Genomic DNA, 6,798 nt, shown 5'->3' with positions numbered 1-6,798 from the left:
CTGAGCATACAGCTCTCAAGTCCTATCTTGTGTCTCACTGATTTTACCCCACAGTCACATGGGTTTTTACCCCACAGTCACATGAGTTTCGTTGTTTTAGGGGACAAAACTGAACAAAATGTTTGCTATTCAGGAAAAAAAAATTGCAGTACTGTAATACCTGGATATATTGTACGATACCGCTAGATGCAATACCCTAGTTTAACGTTGGGGGTGGAAATACCACCATACCCAGCCTAACGATGGCCAAACCTTGGTTTAACGATGGGTTTTGATTTTTTTTTACCGATTTTGATAGTTTAGACTAAAATTGTGTCTTTAGGTTGATTTATAAACTGTTTTTAGACTGAGGTTAATGTGTTTTAGCCATAGGTGAGGTGAACATTGTCATTTTGGGGTACAGTTTACTAAGTTTAATTTTTTCCAGACATATTTGACAATTTTCAGATTTTATTTGTTGGTTTTAGTGAGTTATTTACAGGTGTTAGGCTTGGGTTAGCTTCTTTTACAGCTGTTAGGCTTGGGTTAGCTTCTTTTACAGCTGTTAGGCCATTTAGATTGGCTTTAAACTTGTTTTTGGGCTCATTTGGGTGGGTTTTGGACTTGGCTGGGGGGAAGCCTAAGGCTCAAAAACGCATCCCATAACTTTACATGTTAAATCTACCCCGATATATATATGATACCCTGCATAACGATGGGTTTTTATCTAACCAATTGCATCGTTAAACTGGGGTATACCTGTACTCCTATCCATGTGTTCTTGTAAGTTAGCGTTCTGTTCCACATTCTTCGCTCTTCTTCCTGATAGTCTGTTATATTTTTCTGATTACTTCTGGGTGATAAATAAATGTTTCATGGGAAATCTGTTTCCCCATTGTGTTTAACTATGTTCCACGTGTCAAATCGTTTGACTCGTCAGTGTTACGGCGAAAGGGCCTGTCCTAACCAAACCCAGCTTAACCATACCTAATAATTTAATCAAACCTAACCTATCCTAATCTAACCTAACATCCAGTTGGGAAACGAAAACCACCTTTGAGTTCAGGTACTTCAAGACAATCATAGGTATGGCTTAAGGAACACGATGATAAAAAGTGGGAAATTTTTCAGCAGGAGAAGAGTGTGAGTTCATGAGCCTCCCAGCTGCCTTAGTATTTCGGGAGAAAATGTGAAGGGGAGGCACAATCGAAGCCAGTTCGTTAGAGCATTTACGGTAAAAATATCGATAAAATAGTGCTAAAGGAGCAACATCTCTATGTACTGATAACGGAGGAAGTTCCTGCGTTATGGCAGGATTATTGATTAATCTAATGGCTTTATTTTGAATTTTGTCCAACTGCCTCAATGCAGCTGCTCCACATCCAGTCCACAGTGGTGAACAGTATTCGATCTGAGAACGTACATGACTTTTGTATATTGTGGCCATCTGCTCATCAGTGAAGAACTCACGAACTCTACATAAGTCCCAGTTTTTTAGAAGCATTTTTAGCAAGGGATTTAACATAAGCTGTCCAACTTAGGTTGGAGTTTAGAGTAACACCTACAATATCAATTGTAGTGGATATGGGAATACTGACATCATTTAAAATTATGTGAGAGTCTGAGGGATTCTTTCTATTGGAGAAATTAATGTATTTAGTTTTCTGAGCATTAAATGAGACCAGATTTTTTTTGTCTCCATTGATTAATTTTAGAAAGAACCTGGTACAGAGAAAATGCTGTGTTTATTTGGGAATTTATAATATCAAATTGTGTAAAGGAGGTACTAAATGTGAAAGATCTATGAAGGGTCGAGCCATCAGCATAAGAGTGTATTGGGTTGTGCGTGACAAATAGGAGGTCATTTATATGTATGAGAAAGAGGGTTGGAGCCAAAACTGATTCCTGAGGTACGCCAGCATTTGTAGAATTAAAATGAGAATAAATTCCATGTACCATGACCCATATTTTTCTGCTGTGAAGGTAAGAAGAAATTAGAGGAACCAGTGATGCAAGGCCATAGTGTGACATCTTAGACAATGAGGCCTGGTGCCATACTCTGTCAATTGCTTTTGAAATATCAAGTGGTACTGTGTGTGTTTCACCATGTTGGTCTATTGTTTTGTTAATCTGATAGGTAAGAAGACAAAAAATATCCACAGTTGAACGTTCTAGTCTAAATCCATACTGCCGATCATTGATCAATTTATTGATTTCTAGATACTTGACTATGTGTTTGTTAATTAGTGTCTAAAAAACTTTACTGAGAACGGAAGTTATTGCAATTGGTCTATAGTTTGATGGATCAGAAGTTGCCCCCTTTTTAGGAACATGATAGATATTTGCTTCTTTCCAAGGGGCTGGAAAAATTGAGGTACGGATGCATAAGCGGAAAAATTTTGCTAATACAGGAGCCAACGCTGAGGAGCAATTTTTAAGTACTGTTGAAGGAATATCATCTGGACCAGTGGCTTTGTCTGCTGATAGATTCTGTAATACGGCTTGTACGTGTCTGGTGTGTATCATGAAAAGAGATATTTGAGGGAAATCAAAATCAAGTACAGGAATATTATGATTTTCAGAATTTAGAATTGAGTTTGGTGAAAAAATGTCAACAAGAAGGTTGGCTTTTCTGCGTGGGTCACTTACTAGATTTCCATTGGGACTGTAATGGTGGAATGGAAGAGGAGGTAATGAAGTTAGTTTTGAATGAATTAAGGGTTGACCAGAATATTTCGTTATCATTTGGATTGTTTAGTAGTTTGTTAGCTTGTCTACGTAGAAAGTTTGATTTAGAAAGATTGATAATAGTTTTGGTATGGTTTCTGATATTTTTACAGTAGTTAAAGGCTTCTTTGGTTTTGGTCCTTGTATAAGTGTTATAGGGTATTGTTTTATGTTCTGTTACTCAAGCACAATTGGAGTCAAACCATTTAGGAGAATTACATCTTTTTCTGTAACTATGATGGGGAATGAATGTTTCCATGCCGACTTTAATGAAATCCTGTATGTGGCCCAATGTGGAATTTTCATCATGGGAGAAAAAGGAGGTCCAAGGAACGTCCATGAGATTGAATTGGTAATGTACTTCTACTGCTTTAAGTAAAGCGTATGTTTACTGTAATGATAAAGATGCGTGGCATGAAAGAAAACATCACTGTAATGGTAAAGATGCATGGCATGAATGAAAACATCACTGTAATGGTAAAGATGTGTGGCATGAATGAAAACATCACCAGAACGATTTGGTAGGACCGGGAGAAATTAAAGATTGTGCTTAGGAAGTGATGTGAACCTGGCAGCAGTGAAAGTTTATACTTTGTCCTGAAGCTGACTGTGAAGCTCGTAGGACGTTATGTGGAGCGTTAGACAAAGAAAACTCATTTTTACCCCTTCTTACCACCTTATGCCATGTAAATTACCCCCACTTATATGCACCATCAGGTAAAACACTGGGAGAGATATAGCTATTGTAAATAAGATCATCAGTGGTATTAAAAACAGCATTAAGAAAACAAGTTGGTCTGCGTACCCTTGTGTTGTTCATACATAACTCCCCGGTACGCTTTTCCCACCAGCTACCCCTTATGATGTTGTCAAGGTTTCGCCTTCTCCGTATCATGTGGTCACTGGGAGAGATGTTAAGCCGTATGGTTAGATCAAAATATATGGGTCTGGCAGTTTTAGGGGACGAAATGGAACAAAAATGTGCTAACCAGAAAAAATTACTCTTTCATCCTCGTGTTCATGTGATATAGCATTCAGTTTCACATTCTTCATTTGATATCGCGCCTCCTAACACATTTTGGACTGACTGAGCATATGGCTAAACTGCTCAGTCAGTTTGAAATGTGTTGGGAGGTGCGATATCAAACAAAGAATGTGAAACTGAGTGCTAACTCACAAGAACACACAGATGAAAGAGTAATTTTTCCTGGTTAGCAGACATTTTTATATCATTTTGTCCCCTAAAACTGCCAGACCCATAAATCTTCATCTAACCATATGGCATAAGGTTTCTCCCAAGGGCCACATGATACGAGAGAAGGTGAAACTTTGGCATCATCATCAGGGTTGGCGGGTGGGAGGAGAGGACCGGGGAGCTACGTATCAACAACACAAGGGTATCCAAGCCCAACTTCTGTTTTGTTAATGCCATTTTTAATACCACTGATGTTCTCAATTACCATAGTTATATCTCCTTCAGTGCTTTACCTGATGGTGGGTATAAGTGGGGGTAATTTATGTGGAGTAAGGTGGTATGAAGGGGTAAAAGTGAGAGGTTTGGAAAGTTGTCAGAACATATTGTACCATTAAACATGCATCGTTGTTTGAGTGACGCGGATTTGGGTACCATAGTCCTTGTCCAGTCCCTATTGCCTTCAGTTCTCGAGGTTTGAGTTTTTATTTTATTTTATTTTATTTTTTTATTCCCTGTTAAGATGGATTAGTTATTAATGCTCACAATTTAGCAGTTTTGAAATACAGGCCGTCCTCATTATAATGATGGCATGTGTTTGAGAAAACCCATTGTTGAGCCGGGTTATTGTTAATCGGGGACATCATAACATAGAAGGTACTGTAAAGGGATGTGTTTGGGAGCCTAGGGATCCCCATCCCCCCAACCAAGTCCTAAACCCACCCAAATAAGTCAAACAAGTTTCTAGCTCACCTAAACCCCCAAATAGCATTAAAACAAGTAAACGAAGCCCAAGAGCAATATATAACTCACTGAAACCCAAAAATGAAATATGAAAATAATCATAAATGTCTGGAAAAGAATCGAACTTAGCAAATTACCCATAAATGACAGTGTCTTCCACCTCACCTATGACTAAAACACATTAATCTAAGTCTGAAAACATTTTATAAGTCAACCCAAACACAAAATTTGTCTAAAATATCATCAGATAAAACCCATTGGATAACTGGGGACTGGCCATTGAGAGGCAGGGAAGGGTGTTAATTCTTTCATGTAGCTAGTGCGGTTGATTGTATAGCGGGATATGCCTATACAGTGTCCCCCCCGAGCAATACAGTTGTTGGGTCTGGTCATTTTGCCATGGAAACAGAAAATGTGTAGACGGGTACATTGCAACCCAGGTTATGAGGACAAGTGGGTCTGGAAATACCCCCAAATTTTCTCAACTCCCTCCTCTGGCTCCCTTGAAAATTTTTTACTTCCTCCTGACTTATGTTTACCAAGAAGTTGTATGTAATTAGTCCATGCATATGATTTCATCTTATTTTTTCCTTTACTGTTGATGCCTAATGATTCATTCATTCATTCATTCATTGCCAGACGCCATGTATCCCAGACAGGGTGGCCAAGGGCTTAGAGTTAATTGTTTTACAGGGAGGGGCACTAATCCTCCACCAACCCCACTTGACGTAGGGATGCCAACAGCATCTGATGTTCCCAGGCGGTCACCCATCCAAGTACTAACCAGACCCAACGTTGCTTAACTTCGCTGATCGAACGGGAAGCGGTGTACTCAACGTGGCATGCCTAATGATACTTTCAAAAAATAGCTTCTTTCTGTGTGTGTGTGTGTGTGTGTTTATAGCTGAATGTGCCAAAGGTAATTCTCACCAAATCATGCATGATGCTGGGTGGTGACTGTTCACAGGTTGATCAGGTTAGAAATTTTTGCCCTGTCTGGTATTGGGGTTCAGGGTTAAGCTTGGTGGCATTCTAGGTTGTTAAAATTATGGGGGGTATTGAGGGACAGAACCTCGATTTGGTTTGGTCTGACTGTTGGTTTGCTTGTGTCACTGTGTCCACACAGGTAGTCGTAAGCGGCCAGTTATCGTGTAGGCAGATTTTGATACAGTATTGTCATTGTTCTGTTCATTGTTCTGTTACTGTACTTCATCACACAGCGAACAATATGAAAACGAGGCCTGACTTTATGTCCAGCTCACTAATAAACAGTTATTGCCTGATTCCTGTATTACCTTCAGTGCAGCTATTATTCCTGTCTCTAAAACTGTTGAAATGCTTGATGTTTTGCTCAACAGTAACCTTGGTTGGACCTCACGTTAGATCAGATGCTAAACTCACATCAGAGAAACATGGATTATTGAACAGAATCTGTAACTTCTCTAATGAGCAGTTGGCTATAATTTACAGTAGTCTTGTGCTCTCTCAGCTCGAATATTGCTCACCTTTGTGGAGTGGCTGTGGAGAGGTTGCACTAAAATGTCAAAGTTCAGAACAAAGCTTCATGAATTATTAATAACCTTGCAATTACATATGAACTACTTCCCATACATGTAAGAGAGAATGTTGCCTCCCTTGCATTATTTAGTTACGGCAAGTGCTCGGATAAAACTGCATCAATGTGCCACTTCACCTCTTCCCCGTGCTAGGCAGGCATTTATCTGCCTGTCAAAATTCCTTCATTCCCAGAACTGCCTCTCTTTGAAACTCACTTTCATAGAGTAGTTTCCACAAAACTACAACCTACACCTGTTCACATAAAACTTTAAAAAGATTTTCTATGAATGGAGGACACATGTAATCTGGGATTTGAAAAAAAAAAAAAAAAAGTCTTCATTCATCTGAAGAAGTAAAAAAGTTATACCCATGGCTTTACTGCATGAGAGTTTAAGCAAGCAGTCACAAGTGCATGTAGTAAGTTCTGTAGCAGGACCTACTAACGTGAAAAGTCTGGAGGTGACCAAAGCTTGTAAAACTTTGTTGGTTGATTATTTTAGTGAAAAGTTATCGTATTGGTGCCCTGCCAGTAAATTTTACTTTTGGGGGGACTGATAATGTAACACTATGAAATGATCCACTGGCTACTGTTTGTGGTA

The 6,798-nt window shown here is 39.1% G+C and overlaps 1 pseudogene; it reads right to left on the bottom strand.

The window, feature by feature from the left end:
* Positions 1 to 5,377: 5,377 nt before the first annotated feature.
* On the bottom strand, positions 5,378 to 5,496 carry LOC145418493 (5S ribosomal RNA; annotated as a pseudogene).
* Positions 5,497 to 6,798: the final 1,302 nt, after the last annotated feature.

This window comes from Coenobita brevimanus, chromosome 114, assembly GCF_032717465.1.
Source record: "Coenobita brevimanus isolate Jiangsu-jjx chromosome 114, ASM3271746v2, whole genome shotgun sequence".
In the NCBI taxonomy this organism is placed as follows: Eukaryota; Metazoa; Arthropoda; class Malacostraca; order Decapoda; family Coenobitidae; genus Coenobita; species Coenobita brevimanus.
This window is presented reverse-complemented; position numbering and strand designations above follow the sequence as displayed.